This window comes from Hippocampus guttulatus, chromosome 1 (genome assembly GCF_054856545.1).
Source record: "Hippocampus guttulatus isolate MCC_2025c chromosome 1, RoL_Hgut_1.0, whole genome shotgun sequence".
Taxonomy (NCBI): domain Eukaryota; kingdom Metazoa; phylum Chordata; class Actinopteri; order Syngnathiformes; family Syngnathidae; genus Hippocampus; species Hippocampus guttulatus.
The window spans coordinates 7977807-7998115 of NC_141261.1; the positions used below are offsets into that span (position 1 = coordinate 7977807).

Genomic DNA, 20309 nt, shown 5'->3' on the forward strand with positions numbered 1-20309 from the left:
ACCAAAAATATATATATATATTACTCGTACATGTGCAAATCAATCCCCTGTGGCATCATGGGAAGAATGCTATGCTAACAGCATTTCACCATATGTACTTGCAAGTACGCTTGAACATACTTGTGGGTTCATTTGAACATACTGTATTTGCAAGTCAAAATATTTTCACTCCACATTGGCCGCTACTTGTACCTTAAGTGATGATCTAAAAATGATGATAAGGCTGCCGACTCATCATTCGTCATTTAGCCGCTACTAAGAAGCAGTGCATCCGCCACCGAGCTAAAGCAGCAATCAGTATGATGTTTCATGCATCCACCTCCCAAAACCACATCACACTCCCTATCCTGCGGTCAAGTTTGTGGAGCAGCTGCTGAACGGTAACAAAAATGTTCAGAGACGCACATGTCATGTGAAACAACTTATGAGTCTGCAGGTGTGACAAAGTGAAGTGAAACTTTCAAATCAACCCCGCACTGGTCCTAGAGTCTAGCACATAGACAGACCACCTAGTCCACCTGCCTGGACCACTGCAGCAGAGTCGCATTTCAGCCATGATGACGTAACGTTCCACCAATCAAGTGCGGTGAGAACGGTTAGAGAGCATGGTGAGAAATCTCCTCCCACATCTGCTCTCTCCTACCTGGGAGAAACTGCCGCCTCAGGGAGGGACTCGCCACACCGGCCGCTTTCTGAATGAGGGCTAAACAAAAGAGTCTTACCAGCAGGTGAGTTTCACGAGTCTGTCTCACGCGTACACAGAGAAGCACACGTCATTCACGGCTGGCTTGCCGCTTTGCATTTTGTAGGAAGAAACAAAACAGACAAGTGTGGGAACTTTTTTCACCCTGCTCTCTTTTCTTCTTCCAAGAGTCTTTATCAGTATTAACTCTGCTTACACAGGTATTTGTGCACCTGTGGCAGTGGATTAGAGGATCACGTTCTTCATTGTGTGCGAAAATAAGCACTGTGAGCTATTTTTCCCGTTCATTCTCTATTTCCGACCCTTAATCATATTTCAGTGGTTATGACTGAGATGTTTTTTAACCAGCTTTGTTTTGTAGAGATATGTACCGTTTTTATTTTTTAATATTTTTGCATGACCCCAACGTGTGTAACAGTGCCTCCTTCAGTACATTTGAGTCCATACAGAAAAGGTTTCATTAATGACTTCCGAATGTTACATTGAGCATCTTTGCACAATGCAGTTTTGCACATATTGGCAGATGCTTTGTTGCAGAAGTCAACTTGGCTGCTGGTTCGATGTGTGTGTGGTTCTGACAAACAAATGATAGTCTGTCAAATATAATGGAAATTAAGTGAAGTGCATGATTTTATAAGGACGTTGAGATTGCATCTATGAAATTATTTTCTATCCCTCCATCCAACCATCCATCCATTTTCCGATTTGCTTTATCCTCACAAGGGTCGCGGGGGCTGCTGGAGCCTATCCCAGCCGTCTTCGGGCAGTAGGCGGGGGACACCTTGAACCGTTTGCCAGCCAATCGCAGGGCACACACAGATATACAACCATCTATGCTCACACTCACACAGAGGGACAATTTAGAGTGTTCTATCAGACTGCCATGCATGTTTTTGGAATGTGGGAGGAAACCCACGCAGACACGGGGAGAACGTACAAACTCCACACAGGAAGGGCGGAGCCAGGATCGAACCCACAACCTCTGCACTGTGAGGTCGACACCTTAACCACTCAACCACCGCCGAGATTATTTTCCATCATCTTTAATTTTGAAGGGCGGAGCCAGGATCGAACCCACAACCTCTGCACTGTGAGGTCGACACCTTAACCACTCTACCACCGCCGAGATTATTTTCCATCATCTTTAATTTTGGAGGGTCATACAAATGATACGTGCCACAGTGCGTTTGCACAACAGCCCAACTGAATCGCCTGGAATAGGTGCGAAATGTTTTTATGTTTTCTCCGTTTTCTATTACCAGCTAAACGAGACATGGAATTGGTGACAATATGTCTGGCCCTGGTAATAGCTTTTTCACAATGATAAAGAACTACATGTGACATTAGAGGGCTTGGAATGTTTGTATAAGTTTTATATATTAGCTATTTATATAAGTTTGAAAACATTTTTTAAAATGCACATAAATGGTCACCATGGTCCAATATGATGCCCGTTGCCACGTTTGTGCTGTTTTTTTGTCCTGTGCCCCCACCCAAAAGCATTTAAGTAGCTTCTACGAGGTGTCACTTTGACATGTGATCATCTGGTAAACTTCAGGTTGCCCTGATGGTGGAAAATATGCAACTGTATTTTTTGACATGTGAATAAACTGAAAAAATGTAAATGATAATTGAATAGATTTTGTCTCTTAAATTACTGAGCTGATCGTTGTTTGCTCTGTCAATTTGGACATGGATACTTAAGTCACATTCTATTCACAGTTACACTATTTGAACTATTTTTAAGTTGATTGTATTTGTTAGTTTGGCTCATGACTTGGCGGTAGGGCGTAACAAAAGCAAATCCACTTTGTTGCCCTTATTGGGATCTTTAAGGTCTGTAATCAATCATTGGTGGCGTGGTCATTGAGCATGGAGACTGGAAATCAACTTGCGTCAGATGATCAACCGTGATCTGCATCATTCAAAGAACAGTTGTTTATTGATGCCTCGGCTGATTAGCTATCAGATGACTGGAAACATCTGAGTCACATGTGCACGGAATAACCCGAAATACGGTCATGCTATTGTGTTTTACTTCTTCAACAATGTAGCAAGCTTGTGCAGTGATGTGCATTACTGATAATTACAAACCAACACCCCCCTGTAGTCATGAAGAATAAATCTGTCTCTTCATACCTGCATGTTTTGGTTCATTTCTCCCCTTCTTTTCTTTGCATGTGAATTGGCCCAACACTTATTTGTTAGATGTGTCAGCGTCGGCAATAGATTTGTTGTATTGCTTAACTCACCGGATTATGACCCTGAAGTTTAGAGCATTGTAGGGTGAGGGTTGTCGTGAGAGGAAGCACCAAAACTTCTCAGACATGGTAATCCGTCAATTTATACACGTCATGCAACCTCCTTTGCACAACGTATTGGAAGTGTCACACAACAAAGTTAAGTGAAAAGCAACAAAGCCCCTTGGGTCTCTTGTATTTGTCTGAAGAGGAGGAAACAGTAAAACGAAGATACAATATGTGACCACTAAACGTGAATAGGAGAAAGGATGGAGAATTCAGCCCAACCGTCCATGTGTGGCGTTGACAAGGGGAAGCATCATTAGTACTTTTGTTTCATTCGTTTGCTTCTCTGATGCGTGCGTAGTGTGTGTTCAATTACAAAATACGGAATGTGAAAGGTCTGTTCAGTCAATCCAACATCAATTTAGCTCTTTGTTTTTACTGTATTTTCTGCACTATAAAGCACTTCAGATTATAAAGCGCACCATCAATGAAATGCCTATTTTAAAACATTTTTCAAATATAGGGCACACTGCATTATAAGGCGCATAGAATAGAAGCTCCAATTGTAGTACAAATGGCATTCCAAAACAATAAATGAAAGACAAAAGTTATGAAGACAACTGATTCAACAAAAAGGCACACAAACCTCGTGGGCTCACACCCACACGGGGCTAAATATCCTTAGAAGTCTTGCTTGTCTCCTTCTTCCTTCGTTTAGTCAGTAATTAACTATGCTTTTGGTATTTCCTTCGTTTCATGATGGCTGCGCAGAGCTCACCAAGTAGTTGTCTGTTGGCGAAGTGTGTGTTGGCGAATGCACATGCCGATAACTGTCGGGCAGAACCCTTTTAGGTTACAATTGGTTCCTGTGAATAATCACCACTAGATGCCATAGGACCACTAAAGGGGGAAAGAACTCAATAGGGAATGTAAAGAGACTGTAACACCATATATAAGGCGCATCGAATTATAGGGCGCACTGTCGGCTTTTGGGAAACTTAAAAGCTTTTAGGTGCACCTTATAGTGCAGAAAATACGGTAACAGCTTTTCCCCTCGATTTATCCAACAAAACATTATTGTATGCATGCATATAGCACGCCTGCTCACGGTCAAAGGTTCTGGTGTCAAATCTCCGGCCTTGGTTTTGTGGACTTGGCAAGTTAAAGAACTTGTGTGCATAGTTTTCCTGAGCCTAAATTATTACATAACACTCTCCTAAAGGAAAACATCAGATGTACTGTAGCTATGTAAATACAAGTAGTAGAAGTAAGCGCATTCGAATGTACAGGCCTGATTGACCCCTGAGTATGAAAGAGCATTCCCTCTGAAGCCCCCTGCTGAGCTGCACATCCACTTGACTGCTCAATAAAAACAACTAAAAGGCTGACATCGGACTTCATTTAACACTGTATGCCCCTCGCTCTTCCTCCTACTTCAGCCATTGTCATTTACTAGGACATGTCTTTGTTGACAGTTTAAATGATGTCAATAAACCAAAACTCCAGACGACAACGCACGGCCCGCAGTTTCCTTGGCAAACACTTTGTTTTATGCCCTCCGTAGTGCTGTGTTCTCAGAACATTTTGTTGGTTGAAGATGAAAACTGCATTAAAGAAGAATCTGCTGAGTTGACAATTTCCCTTGATTTTATTTTGGGGATTCCAGGATTCCTTTTTTTTTTTTTGCATCATGAATACAAATAACCTGAACCAGTGAAAGCCTTGTGCTTGGTTTCCGTAAAAACAAATATTTTTAAACCCCAATTGTGATAAATGTGTAATTGTATTCGGCTGGGGAAACTTGAAGGCTCTGAATTATTTGCCTACCAACCAATTTTTGTGCACAGAACAAAGATTCCATTTTTATTTCGACCGCATTGCAATCAAATTTGTCTTGAGACTGGATTTTCCCACATGTACCAATCTGGAAATGGGTCAGAAAAAAAATGCAGAATGTTTTGCCTCTTCCAAATGTGAATAAAATTCTGATATGCCCTGTCAGATTTTGATCAAAATATGCCAATCACATGACGCACTCTATACATATGCGCATACATAAAAACAACACATTCGTGCTAAATCAAATCTACAGAGAAAGAGCATTGACCAATAAATATGAAACATTAGCAGTCCATTAACCAATAATGATGCATCAGATTTCTAAAGCGCTTTTCTGGACACACTCAAAGCACTCCACAAAGGATATATTATACAATTCCTCACACATTCACACTTTAGTGGTGACAAACAACATTACGACGGAAGCGTCGCTGCCACTGTGCGCTAACAGCCCCTTCCGACCACCACCAAACATTCACAATTAGCCGTAAACCGGTGTGAGCGACGCTAGAGGCAAGGTGGGTGAAGTGTCTAGCCCAAGACTCGGACAGAGCGGGAATCAAACATACCAATAAAGAAAATGACTCCTGAAGGTGGTCAGTGGAGTAAAGCTGAGGTTTCTGCATTTAAAACAGTGGTGGAGAAAATTCAAGTAGATGCCAGCGAGTACCTGTGTGTCATAAATATTTGTTCATCATTTCTTGTTGATGTCTGCATTTTCTCTGTTGCGTCGCAAACGCTATGGCGGTGGATGTTAGTCACAAAAATAGTAAAAATAAAGCCAAAGAATAGAAATTATTTTTGAGACGAGTTTTAAAGAAAAGTGGGAGGTCATTCCAAAGAGAGAGACCAGCAACGGAAAAATCTCGATCGCCTCTGAGCCTCCACATAGTTCTTGGTACGTCTAACAATATCTGGTCCGCAGACCTGAGGCACCGGGCAGGTTTGTAGGGGTGCAGGGGCTCAGAGAGGTAAGGTGGAGCGAGACTATTTAAAGATTTGAAAACAAATAAGAGGATCTTAAAAATAACTCAAAAATGTATCGGGAGCCAGTGAAGGGATGCCAGAGCAGGAGTGATGTGCTCCCTCTTACGAGTAACAGCCAAGAGGCGAGCAGCAGCATTCTGGACCAACTGGAGACGCTTAATGGAGGATTGGCTGACTCCAAAGTAGTGTGCAATTCGGTGATCCACTCTGGAAGATTAATCACAGAGAAGTGTCAAATGTGGTTGAAGAAACCTCAATACATCTTCATCCCGCATTCTGTTTCGCTATGGAAGTCGCCGATCAATGGAGGAAGCGCGGGAAGTAAAGCCCCAGCAAGCAACCGCTAAGTTATTCTAGCCAAGTAAGAAGGTCTTTTGTTAGCAAGTAATTCCCCGAAGCAGCAACTGATCTTCATGTTTGAGCTATTTTTTGCAACTTCCTCTCACGGGGCTCTTGTAAACACTGTATCCCTGGCAGCGGTAGCCCCGGAGACAAATATGATGTATTTCTCCTTGACAGGTGTGATACTTAACCAATGTCATTGGTCATTGGTTCGCTCCATTTGTTCTTATCCTTCCAGCAGGCACAAAGAGTTGTTTGCTCAGCCTCTCGCTGCAGAGTCAGCAATTCACAACGTGCAAATATGTTTGTGCAAAGTCAACGCTACCGAAGGAGGAGTGCGTTGGCAATGAATGACACATTTGGAGGCTGTACTCGTGCGATCCCGTGCATCCTTTTTTACAGCTGTGATGTTTCTTGAGCAAACATAGAATACACACGCATTGTGGTGGCTGAAGGTTCCTCTTTGCATCAGATGGGGCTTTTCAACCTCCCGAGATGCATTTACTATTGGGCACCCTGTCAACATGACATCACAATCCTGAAAGGATTAAATATTTTTAATATCGGCAATGTTATTTTCACAATTTTGCACCTCGTAATACTTGACTGAGTCTTTCCTTTGCTTTCGTTGACAAAAGGGTCCATAGTAGAGAGGATTACTGTCGCTGGTTAAATACAACAATAACATTAGCAATATCTGTGTGTCACCTTGCAACAATGTGTGACTTACACGTTTGCTTTGTGCTGGTGCCCTTGCGTGCTTAGTAATCAATTGGCAGTGATACAACAAAACATACTGAGAGCTTAAGAACACTCAATTATTTAAGATTTAATAATCAATTTAACAACCGAGTATAGTCACATTAATATCACTTGTAATTTCATTTCAGTAAATTTTTTTCATTCAAAGCTTTACGGGCCTTTATGTGCCTTTTACATGCTCTTACCATGTTCACTCCCTGTCTGCCAATGAAGGAAATGACATGTTGCGATAGCACAACAGCCTTCCACCTAATAAAGTTTGGTAGGTGAAAAGGGAGCAAGAAAGTAGGGAGAAATGGAGGAGAAAGCATGGAGTACCAGTGGTGTAAAAACAGAATTGCTTTACGGCTTTGTGTTCATTGGGGCCATTTTAGAAAGGATCATATATTCCTGCAAGGCTGAAACAGACAGGAGAGTGCGGAAAGCAAAATGAAGAAGGGTAAACCTCGATAAAACAGCTTGTCTTTCTCTCTCTTTACAAGACAGACTGAAGCGACTTGATTTGCAAATGTAAATGTTATTATTTGCAGCGGTGTAACCATTTCAGGAATGTGTGTGTGTGTCTGTCTGTGTGTGTGTGTGTGTGTGTGCGCGCGTTGCAAGAAAAGTTGCAAGAATTGAGTAATTCTTGCAACTTTTCACTGCACCTGCCATATCGCGGAAATGAGAGCGCTACCAGCGGGACCTCCAGGGATGGTTGTCAGGCGCCGCAAGCGGCAAGTGAGCATAAACTAAAGTGGGGCTGTCGAGACGGGCTGTGGTTAGGCTCAGGTAAATGCTAACCACTCAAACTGTCGAGCCACTCTACCTCCAACGCCACGAACAAATCTGGTGATCTGTGCGATATTATTCATCATTTGGTTTTTATTTTGTTTCTTGAAAACATCTTCACATGAAAATGGCCGGTAGCACTAAAATGTTTGGGGTCCTGCCATGTGTGCATGTGTGGATTGTTGAAATGCCACTGCTGAGGAAATAACTTTATTCTTTGAAGCTTTATTATTAAATAAGTATCAAGAAAATGCTCCCGCGTGTACTTCTGCTGTAATGTTTCTGAAATAATTTTAAAAACAGGAAAATTAAGATAATTTGTTTATAAATTTCTATTGGTTAGCAGCTCTAGAAATGTGATGTGGTAAAAAAAAAAAATGGTTGCATTTTACTTTCATGCTGGTGAGACCTAGAAAGAGAGTTGGGCGCACCAATACAACCAGTACAAAAAAAATAAACCTTTCATGTGATAGTTTCTGGTAAATATATCGTTCTGAAAAAATGTGCTATTATGACAGGCCTATCAATGGATGTAAATATTATAAATTACATTACTAAAATGAAATATATATTATGAAGCCAGCGGGCTTTCTGGGAGAAACCCTGAGGAGACATCATACACATCTATGAAATGGCATGGGAAAGAAGGGAGCACATAGGTCACATGGTAATTTGTATAAATAAATAAACAAATAAATAAATTGGCACGCAAGTGACCATATGGAATTCGTTTACAAGTTTTTATGGTTATTTGCAATTTTTACCATCGTTCTTAGCTTAACATTTGCCTCTTACCTCCACTGTTTGGCCATTCTGAAGTCGGATCAGACCTCTCTGTGGTCTGTGCAGTCTAAGTTGCCTGCTGGAAGCTGAGCCTTAAGACAAAGCCCTGTTTACACTAACGGCCCACTAGTCTTTTTTTCCCCTTTGCAGAAACAAATGCCAGTGGGAGGACATCAATAGAATTTAACAATTTGACATTTTTCCTCAAGCACTCAAAACCAATATTGACCCAGCACCCCTGCCTGGTCGGCTTTAGTGAAAGACCTTGGCATACAAATCAAGCTGGTGCAACCGAACCACAGGTTGCCAGTTGAAGGGTGAGGCCAACAATAGCCAGCCCAGGATGGGGCTCTCCCACTGGGTAGGCAGTGTAACCACTGTGCCTGGTTTCAAGCTGGTCCACAGAAGCTTGAGGTATAAAAGAGCCCATGCTCTCCCGCCCGCTTTAATGATTACATCTGAGAGAGCCAATTGTGTTTGGACTCGCGACCATGCTGCTGAGTGAGGTGGACAAGCACAAGGGACGGTGGGGGCCCTCACATGTGCAGAAAAACCCCATAGCGGGCCACTACTTCTCAAAGACTGGATTACAATCAGTTAGAGCCTAATGAGTGGCAAGTTGGACTTGTAACCTGTTGCAGCAGAGTAGTTGTTTTGAATGCTCCCAGTCAGCACACACATCAATAACCTCTGAAATAGCTCGCCACTGAAGCTGCAAACAGCGGGAAGTGGCTGAGTCTTGCGTATGTCGCCTTGCCACAGTCCGCTGTCGCGCCTCGGCTCTTGACAGGAATATAAAAGCATATTTCATACTCGGTTATGTGGATCTCGTTTATGTCTGGGGGAGTTCTTTGTGGCATTGTGGCTTACCAAGGCTAGGCACTAATTTGGTGAGCTAAAAAGCTCAACGGGACATCTAGTGGTGATTGTGCATTAAAACTTACTTCACGTATTTTTTTTTTCTGTATTCCACATCTGTATTTTCGAATTAATATGGTGCAGTGACTCTCTTGTCGTCATCTGACTCAAAAAGGCATTTGTGTGTTTTGTTTGAGGGCTACGAACACTCTATAGAAAGTAATGTGAATGTGAGTGAAAAATTCTCTGCATCAAATCTGTGTTACCCCATCTGATAGATGTTATCCTCTTTTTGCTGTTTAGAAAGGACCATTGAGTGAAGATTCAGACATTTAACATTAGCCGCTATGCTAGCTACCGACTGCCTGGCTCCTCTTTGCTTATCATTTGTTGCAGGTAGAGTGCTTTACTGTTTTATCGATTTAAATTTCAGAAGTGACTGCCTTGACTTCCCTGTGTCTGTTTATGAAAAGAGGAGTAGCTACGGCACAAAGATGTAGAGCACTAACATTGCCTGCTAGCTAAATAGTTGAGGACTGTCTCGCCGCTCTGTACTTGTCACTTATGATATGAAAGTAGTATTTTATTTTAACGGTTTAAACTTCATAAGTGGTTTTCTGACCTCCTGTTTCTGTCATTCCTTATCTTACCATTTAACCTATATGAACTCTACCCGGCAACAAGTGGCTTGAAACGCCATACTTGTCACTTATGTAATCATAAGGTAGAGGGTTTTATTGTTTTAACATCTTAGAATAATACATTAGTGGTTAAATTCTTTTACGCTTGTGTGAAAGCTAAAAATGAGTTGTGTGACGTTTTTCAAATGAAAACACCAATGAGGGGCCCCCATAAAAAAACTTTCTTCAGCGGACTGTGTTGTTCTTTCAAGGTGCTTGTGTGTTAAAAAGGACGCTTTCTCCACCCACAGAAATGGCAGTCGGCGAGCACGTGTCGCAGCCCAGCAGGGGAGCTAGTCCTCAGGCCTTTTTCACCTGTGAGAGCCTCTCTGCAGTGCCTTGGCTCTTTACAATGTCCCCAGCAGGAGAGCAAAAAGAGAAGGTGAAGCAGCAGGAGCAAACGGAACACTCTGGCCCAAGGTGAGATTGGGAGGAAGGAGGATTGGTGGGGGCCAAGTGAGAGCAGAGGTCAGTGCCTTGTGAGTGTAACTTGACTAAAACGGTGGTCAATAATGCTCTTATGGTGCTACCACTGCACACTGGTTAGGAATCACTTTTAGTACGCCGAACTTGGGAATTGCTGTACATATGTTAGAAATTATCGTTTTAGGAAGTTTTAAAAACGCATTATGAACGCTCATTCGCACAATTTAAATGTAAAAAAAAAAAAACAATACAAATAGTCATATGGTTGGCAGAAACTCATTACAGGAAGAAAAATTGAACCACAGATATAGAAATTCTGACTCTCATGTCATCTCCTGAAAATGTTATGTGCTTAAATTCAAATGCATAACCAAAGTATGATCCAAAAGAAAATTTTACTAGCCTTATATTTCAGTATGTCATGTAGTAAGACGAAATGTCAATATTCCAGTCTGCTGTCAGTATTCACCACATTAACAATACTGTAGTCAGAAGTGAATAGCAAAATTATTGCTATGGTGCAACGGGAGAACAGTGGAACACAAAATTATCAATAAATAAATAAATACATGACAACAGAAGCATTGATGATGGATTTTTTTCCTCATCTCTTACCATTACAGTTAGTTTTGTGGCCCTTCAAAAAAACGTATTAGGATGTGTTGTTATCTTTATTGTTATCACACAAACACGCACTCAAGCACACACACACACACACACACAAATACACAATTTTACACAAGCTGTAAGGCAAAATGTAGCTAGTATCATGAAAGTCGGCAATTTAAGGGGATTTACTTTACAGATTACTGGAACTGCTATTCACCTCATTCAAAATAAAAACTGAAATGCAAAGTCTTTCATTGTTCATTTTTCACGTTATCCACACAGTCCTTCATATATTCTTCCACATTTAAGTGTACACACTGACCAGCTACAACACAATGCATGGCGTAAATGTGATCCAATGCAAGTTGTATCAAACAAAGGTAGAATATTTGCTCTAGTTTTACCATTGGATCTCATTAGAGGTGTGCCTCATAACGATGTGGCCAGTCAGTATGAGAGCTGCACTTTTCAAGGAGAGATAATATTAAAAAGACCTCCGGCATTTAAATCTCTCTCGCCGCATGCTCCCCACTTCATTTTGTGTTAGTTGTGGGAACCTGCTCCGGCCCCTAACTGATCATTGTAATATATGTTGCTGTTATGCAAGCAGTTGGGTCCCAGCGCTCACCACTGTGCTGGTACCCTTTTAATCAAACAAAACCCACTGTGAAATCCTGACTCCCCACCTACCAAAAGCGAGCATTTCTCCTCAGCAACCCCCAAAGTGGCAGCTAGTATTTAGTAATATTGCACGGCAATGCGACAGCTTCTACTATAATGTACTCACCGATGGCGCTGGCCTCTGTGCCCTCTTCTCAAGTTATATTAGAGCACAGCAGGAGATCTGGGAGAGCTGTGGAGAAGGATGGAGGTTCTCAATACAATCTGGCATTTTCTCATACTTTGAGAAGGGGGTCGACTTTCCAAGCATTCCATACTCTGTGCCGCCTCATTTAAATTATTTACTCAATATAGGGTCTGGGATGGCCCTGATGTCCCAGTTTAATCAGTTATAATATTTGACGTCACCATGGTGATCAAAATGTTCTTTTATTAGAGAGGAGGGAAATGTTATTAACAACATATCCCAGCTGCCGTGGGGTGAAAGGCAGGTACACACCGGCCAATCACAGGACACACCAAAACAAAGATCCAAACAAACATTCACATTCAAACACGACACGCTGCACTTTCCATAGAGTCCTAATAGCACAATCGCTTGCACTTGTCACCGTCTGAGTGCTAATTACATTTAAAAAAAAATCTCTGTGTGAAATACAGTACATGATGCTCCTCTTTTACATTATCATTGCTGAAATTTGCACCTAAGTGAACCTAACATCTGCAAAAGAAGTCAAAAAGCAATGAGTGGGTGATTGTTTGTTTGTTTGTTTCTTGAACATAAAAACATATACAGTAATACATTGACAGAAAGTAAGGTAAGTAAAATAGTAAAAAGGAAAGAGAAATCGGTCATCATACAACACAATTATTATGTTCAAAGGAGTAGGAAGAAGTGATGCTATCTCTTTACTGAAATCAACAAAAACAACATGGCTCCCCCACATGTATTGGAGTTTTTCCTGTTGAGTTTGCCAGGCAGGGACGGCTCCGGGATTTTTCTCTTCTGGTATATTTTCCACAATAAATTGCAGTTTTTTTTATACTTTGCCTCGTCCTGCAACCTATACTGAGGGGCAAATTGTATATACAGGATTGGCAACCAAAATCCCAAGTGTGTGTTCGGAAATTCAATGTGTGTGTGTGTGTGTGTGTGTGTGTGTGTGTGTGTGTGTGTGTGTGTGTGTGTGTGTGTGTGTGTGTGTGTGTGTTCGGAGAGGCAGAGTGTGCTCCCCTTGCATTAATTTCCAAACGCAACCTATGTTAAAAAAAAAAAAAACAATCAGGAACTCATGTTGAACTCTTCCATCTGTATTGCCTGACGCACTGAGTGCACTGTGTCCCCAGTTAGAGCGTGTAGAGCACCGGCACTCCTTTTTTTCGGGCACTCTGATTTATCGTAAGGCACATTTGAACAACGCCCTAAATTTCCGAACAGTCGGAGTGAAGCAATGCACACTTGGAGCATATTTCCAAACACACTGCTAATGGTGTTAATGGCAGCGAATCAGTTCAAGTTGGATTTCCGCTTCTAATTACAAAAAAGTTTAGCTTTTTTTTTTACTTAACGGTACTAGTAACTAGAATCATGCAATTTCACCACCCACATTCTCAAGCAGGTGGTTAAAAGCTGAAGTTTGGAATCCAACTGGAAATGGTTCGCTGCTGTCAACACGATTGCGGAAAGGAGATTTTGAGAGCCAGTCTGAGCTCTACTGTTCTTGGTCTCAGTTTTTGAAAAATAAACGTTCCCCCCAAATTGAAACTTCCTGAATAAATGTATACTTGGGAATACCTTCTATATGTTTTTTGCCTTCTTCATGAAAGTTTTTTTTTTACTGGTGCAACATATAAGGTACAATGTTTTAAAAGAATGTTTAAACCTCATAAAAATACTGAATAAATATATGAACCAAGCATAAAAGAAAGGGTTTAAATATTTGTGGGCTTGACTTTCGAGTTTTGTTTTTGTAAAATAAAGGCATTGGCTTCATACGTTGCAGCTTCATCCCATGTTTTGGCTTCATTTTCCTGTGCAATTCTGTCATGACTGTTTTTTTAAGCTAACCGAATTGTTTTGAAATAAATCAATCAATATGTTGCAAAATGCAAAGAACAACACCTGCACTGACTATAGTCACTCTGCCCATTCTAACGAACAGCCTCGATACAAGGGTTGATTATTTTTCTGAGTGAAAAGGTCGGAGCCCCGAGAGGTTTGGGGCAGTGACGACATCGGTAATGATGACCTCTGACCGTTTGCATTTTGTTGTGCCTCATTAAGCAAGCGTGAACACATCAAGCAAGGCTACTTAACAGCCTTTCTGTTATGGCAACCAACAAGTAAATAAGCTCCAACTTGTCTCTATTCTCTTCGCTCTCTATTTGGCCTGTAGCATCACACAAGTGAAGAGTCTCTTTCCTGGAGTGCTGCACTCCCCCGAGAGCTAGACGACCACTCATCAGAGAGCGACCGTATTGTTGCATGAATGCTTTGGCGTCCGTACAAAATTCTTCCACACTCACAGTGGGCCCGCACTGACTGCGTGGTTGTTAATTTAGTTTCCTTTCAGTGTTTCTGGACCTCCACGGAAAAGGAGTTAAACCCATCTGTGTCAGCACAAGAAAGTCCCATTCAGTGAAATGTCATTAACAAATGTGGCACCACAATCAACTAATCTGCCGTTTACCTCACCATTGAGCGACTATTGTCTGTTCTCGATAAACCACTGCAGTGAGTATTTTAGAGAGAGACACAGTGGGTGTTCCACAATGAGCCACAAATGCAAAGCTCAAAATTTGTCTTTCTTTCTTTTTGGAGCAAATCGCTGACTTCATTTGATAAGTAGCTTTCTAATTTTGTGGAGCAAATTTTTAATCCCAGCCACCTGAAACAGGGGTTTTGTTAAAAAATAAATATTAAAAAAAATATATATTAAAAATGAACAATTGGGGGTGGGGGGTTGTTTGTTTGTTTGTTTGTTTGTTTTTATATAGCTAATCAACAATTTTATCGTGGCAATTCACATTGTGTATAGCTCCAAATTGTCTAGTCTCAAAGCAAAGCTCAATTGAATATTTGGAAGATCTAACTAAGTAAGAGAACATTTCATGTGCAGACTTCTAAAGTCACAATCCAAATTCAGGACTCTATTGCAAAAACAAATAACATTATGTTGTGAATATTTCAGAATTTATTTATGTACTTTAAACCTTATACAGTAGTCAGTTGCACCTAACTGTCATAAACTGAATTTATTTCATTTCCGAATCAGTTGAGCTAGTATGATTTTCTTTTCAGAGTCCAGACACATTATTTTGCCTGCTATTTTGCTCCCTATGCGCTCCTCTTTAACGCTATTTAAGACAGATGTCTGTGAGAAGTGTACTCGATTTTAGGTTAGCAATTAGCATGGTTTCTCCGTCTTTCCTCGTCATCCCTTTCATGAGGACAATACTTGGCAGAAGTGTAGATTAGCATTGCGAAGGCAATTACTCGGGAGCGAGTCCGTGTTTCACTGTAGCGGTAGCTAGCTAAAGCTCGTTGTTAGATAGCTGGCGTGGTATAAACCGCTTCAAATTTAAAGCATGCCTGGCCCGCCTACTTCCCACACATAGGAAATGTAACAGGTGCGCATCCAGCCCAGGGAAGTTTTTTAGGACCCTAATGCAAAATCCCTTATTTCAAGCCTTGCAAATGAGTGAAACAATGGTTGTCTTTTGGGTTCTCAGAGATGCCTGCGCCCTTGTACAGTCATTCTGGCCACCGATGATGCAGACGACGCCTTCACCCACCAAATGACTGAGTCATATCAAGAGGGCAACCAGGACACAGCACAGGAAGGCAACCATTGAACAGACACTGAACTCTGAGCGTTAACAGACCGTTTGTGACAAAGTTAAGGCAGAGTGGGTCATATCTGGGAAATGATCTCATTGCAGACCCAATAAACCCCAGGCAAACACGAATGTGGCATGACAAAATCATGTTGGTTCCGTGTACTTTTCTCGTCGGTTAGACAACCACTAACAACTCAAGAAATTAAGTGTACCAGCACATCCATTCAGAGGTTGGGATGAAAAATGTTTTTTATTTTAGAAGAACTAAATAAATACATGTCTCAGAATGATGGAGTGCATATTCCTACGCTTGTGGTTGCCGCAATAATACATTATTTTTATTACCTCTCTGGTAAATTTCAAAGCTGAGCACTGGTTCTTAATAGCTTGGGTGAGTTTGTTTTGGCCACGTGTGTGAAGATGCCAGAATAAAGTTGGTTGCAAATCAAAATACAAGTGCAGATTATTTTCATTTTGCCATTTCAATGTGTGGGCACTGGGGCCGTGCGCACGCGTATTTGTGTGTGCATGTGTAAGTGTACGTGTGTGAAAGGGTGAATGACAGAGCCGCAACGTGATTGGCCAGAGCACTTCCTATTGATCGCCATTGTCCCTGATAACCCGAGTGACCCAGGCCTAAGGAAGGAAGCCTTCAGTTTGCGGCGGAGGAATTGTCACTCCTTTGTTTTGAGATAACTTATTAACCCGTCAAGTCCACTAAGAGAAGAATGATGTGTCTCATGGCTCACCGTATGTTTAACCCAGAGTAAACAGGAGTACGTCTGCAGAGAAGAATGGAATTCTCAAGGAAGAAAGTTTCATGTCAACATACCTTGGTCAAAAAAAGTACAACTTACTGAATTTTAGTGTCAATAGGAATTGGTCTTTAAGTCAGTTTACAAAAATGGGTTTAGCAAAGTTAGTGAAACGCAAAACTGAAGACACAACCCAAACTATAATTTACCCAAATTGAAAGTACGCTTTCATTTTTCATCAACAACTTGAGCCCGTTTTAATTTGATGGAATCTATCTGTCGGATTTGAAAGTAGCGGAATCATAAAGAAAAGAAACATTTTGCAATATTACCTTTAATTTTCTAACAAGTCTCTCAGAAGAAATCAATGTACGTTTAGAAACTCTTTTAGAGGTGAACCAAATTTGTAATCATGTTCAAGTGTTTATCGCCAAATTAGAAATACATGCATCGACATGTGCAAAGGCACCATCAAGTTATACGCACTGATCACACTTTGTGACCTTCCTAATACAATGGCTCAAGTCATTTTCTCAGAAAACACAAAAAATAGAGCCAAATACTGATTACATTATATTTATCAATCATTTCATTCCATCAGTAGAATTGGATGAGCTGTTTAACGAAGGCTGTAGAAGATTTTAGCAGACGTGGCCAAGCATCATGAGGACATCTTTTAAGTATAACAATATTTTTTGTCAAAATATGACTGAGGTCATGGTGGATGTCACTTTATTTCAAACAAAAATATCACGACAGTGTGCATCTAACCCTCTGTCTGAATCATTCCTGAAATCGGTTCATTGAACCCATTTTTATTATCATCAGCTTTCTTATATTTATTAAGACACCCCCATGGGCCACGGAAGAGTTACGAATTATGAATCTGCTTTCATTGGCAAGGAAGTGAATTGGCTGTGTTCATTTATGACTGCGCCCGTCTATGAAAATAACAACAGAAAGAGAATCCACCCATTCGCAGTTAGACTGCACTTTGCGCTACACTTGCGCTGGGCACAAAAATTGGGCCCTTGGTGTGAGTGTGAATGGTTGCTTGTCTCGAAGCTTGGCTATGTGACCACTCCAAGGTATAGCCAGTTTCTCACCTAAAGTCAGCTTGCATCGGTTCCAGCTCGCCTGCAAGCAGGGGGTGTAGTATAAGCGTGAGGCAGAGATGAATTAAATAGTTTTATCTTGTGGTTTCAGCCAACTTGTGAAGCTTCCCGGTCCTGCAAGGCAGAGACAGTAGGTCACGGGTCAGCGCGCACCTCGGGCTCAGGCGTATGACACCATGTCACGCTCCTGTAGGTCACGCTAGCGCGCCTTACAATCACTGCAACTGTTCTACTTCAAGGGAGGAAGCGGGGAAAATAGGCTGAATTGTTTTTACTGGTGTCAGGAGTCAGACCGCCTAAAGGCAGGAGACGGCAGGAGGAATCTCAAGTCGCCATCTGCCGCGCTAAAAATACTCTGGCAGCATGCAACTAATGTGAAACGATGTGGTTGTGTGCCTGCATGACGAAGTGGAAGGAAGTCGCGGAGGCCGACAGATCGGCTTCAGCGCGTGGTGTGCACGTGGTGCGCAAGAGTCTCCCTGTGCCTGCGGAGGTTTTCTCTGGGGTTCTCTGGTTTCCTCCCACACTCCAGAAACATGTAACATAGGTTAATTGAACACTCTAAATTGTGATTGTGAGCGCAAATTGTCGTTTGTCTATGTGTGCTATTGGCTGGCAACGAGTTTAGGGTGTACCCTGCCTGCTGCCGAAAGTCAGCTGGGATCGGCTCCAGCATGCCTGCAACTAAAGGGTAAAGCGGTTCAGATAATGGATGAACGGGTGGATGAAATGTCATACAAATGAAAGCAAATGTTCAACAAAACTCTTTCATTTCTTTTGCAAATCGGCGATAGAAGAAGATGCGGAAGGAATTAACACCTCGGTTGCCACATTGGGTGGGATCACCTCTGTCAGTTGCATCGGGCAAGAGGTGAGGTACACCCTTGACTGCTTGCTATGTCGCAGGGCATATATGAACAAACAATCATTCACATCTACAGACAATTTTGAGTTCTTGTCCCATCTTGATTGAATGATGTCACGATTGGGTAGCACTGATCTAATCCTTTTTGTTTTCAAATGTTGTATGTCAACATTTACATTAAGTTCATTTTGAACTTTTGGAAAACAATAGAACGTTGTGCAATTTGACCCCTCTACTCAGCTGCATCCACAGGTGTTGTGTCTTATTTTTGCAGATTAGACCTGTGCCCAGGTCAAATATAAATAGGGTCACAGTGAGATTACATGAGCTCACCCAACTTTATCCATTAATAACATTCCCACGCTTAACGGTCGAACAATATGATTTATTTGCACCCACCGGATAAAATAAGTGTGAGGGTAAATGAGGGTAAAAAACGTATGGCATGCCTAGAACGAAGGCATAGGTCCAGAATAATGATCCAATATATACACCAGATGTGGGCAAACTGTGGCTCAGAGTCCACATACACTGTACGATCCACACTAGTCTTTATTCTGGCCCACAAAGGAGTTACATGATGAAAAGTCCTGTTATCCATCCATCAATCCGTTCTTTGTTCCTCACCTCACTCGGGTCAAGGTCATGCTTGAGCGTATCACATCTGACAGGCTACCGGTGGTTGCGGACGACTCTGCTAACCAGTTGGCATTATTTAAACATTTTTGTCAGTGTTAATCTAATTCAATAATTGGCTAGTTAAATAAAAAATCGAAACACTCGTAAAATAAAAAGATAAACATACATTTAATTAAACTCCATTTGTTATTTTCATTTTAAAAAACTGTTTGGCATAAAAGGTTTGAAATAACTTCCGCCTTTTTCAAGAGAGCTGGTTACCAGCCAAATGACAAGGCACATAAGTGTCAGCTTTTGTTAAATTGTTAATAATTATCATTTTATGTTTGAACATTACAGTATTGTCTTTGATGTTAAAGTTACCTAAATTATATTCTCTTTGATAATTTCTTAGACATGTTTATGTTGAGAGCGTCTGATTGGCTGAAGGAAATAGGAAGTGTTTTAGTACCGGAAAAAGGAGTTGTGCTCTTGAACGTGCTGCGGTGCATAAGTCTTTTTTTTTCTTCTCAATAAAACTGAATTCAAAGGATTCCATCTCTCCTTTTGCCGTTCGTAAGGTAGAGCTATCCACTAAAAACACTGAACCCCTCAACTTACGTAAGCGAGCATACACACTCACATTCACACTTGTGGACAATGAAGAGGCTGAACCTACCTTGGATGTTTTCGAAACGTGGGAGGACTCGGAGGCCGGAGTACCTCAAGAAGATTCCTTATCCCAGAACTGTGGCTGGCGCGTCTGCTATGCTGCCGTTTCGAAAATCAGGCCCGCTTCAATTTGATCTCAAACAATGGTTGTGAGGCGCCATCAAGTGGTTTACTGAGAGCAGTGCGCTGCATACCGTTAATCTAACTGTTGTGTCTTGAATGACGAGGCACACACGCGTTTTCTATAACGTATTCGACTGTCGAGTTCCGCCATTATCCTCGTGGGGAAGAGATTTAGACATTCATTATACAACATATCACGCATGCGCAGTCAATGGCTATGCAAGGTACGGGAAGCCAATACTGTACATCCAAACAACATACAATAACTATGGTGGTTAATACACCACACTAACGTTGAATGAATTTAATGCGTAAAACGACCGGTAGAGTCGGAATATAAACTCGCACGTTTTTCACGATGCGTCTGTCCGTCCAGATTAATTGTTTAACGCGAAGATGTGTTTCGGTTGTGTTGTCAAGGTTGGTTGAGCGGTAGACAAAGATGCTATTATCAATGTACACCTGATCCGATCTCACCATTGTCAAGGGGCCCGCGGCCACGTTCGTCGACAGACCTGTTTAAACTGTTGATTATTATCAGGAGAAATCAGACAAGTGGCACCATCGAGATAATACAAATAGACTAATTTCTTATGAATGTTCAATAAAATGTGCAGTCTATATTACCTGTAACATGCATTATGTTACTTACCATTGTATTATTACAGCTTTGTCAAGATTTTAACATATAGAA

At 41.4% G+C, this 20309-nt stretch overlaps 1 long non-coding RNA gene across 1 annotated transcript; it reads left to right on the forward strand.

The window, feature by feature from the left end:
• Positions 1–646: 646 nt before the first annotated feature.
• LOC147210239 (uncharacterized) lies at positions 647–15968 on the forward strand. The gene is made up of 3 exons (XR_015102958.1): positions 647–728; positions 10223–10391; positions 15360–15968. It is a non-coding gene; the product is annotated as an uncharacterized LOC147210239 (long non-coding RNA).
• The last annotated feature ends 4341 nt before the right edge of the window (positions 15969–20309 follow it).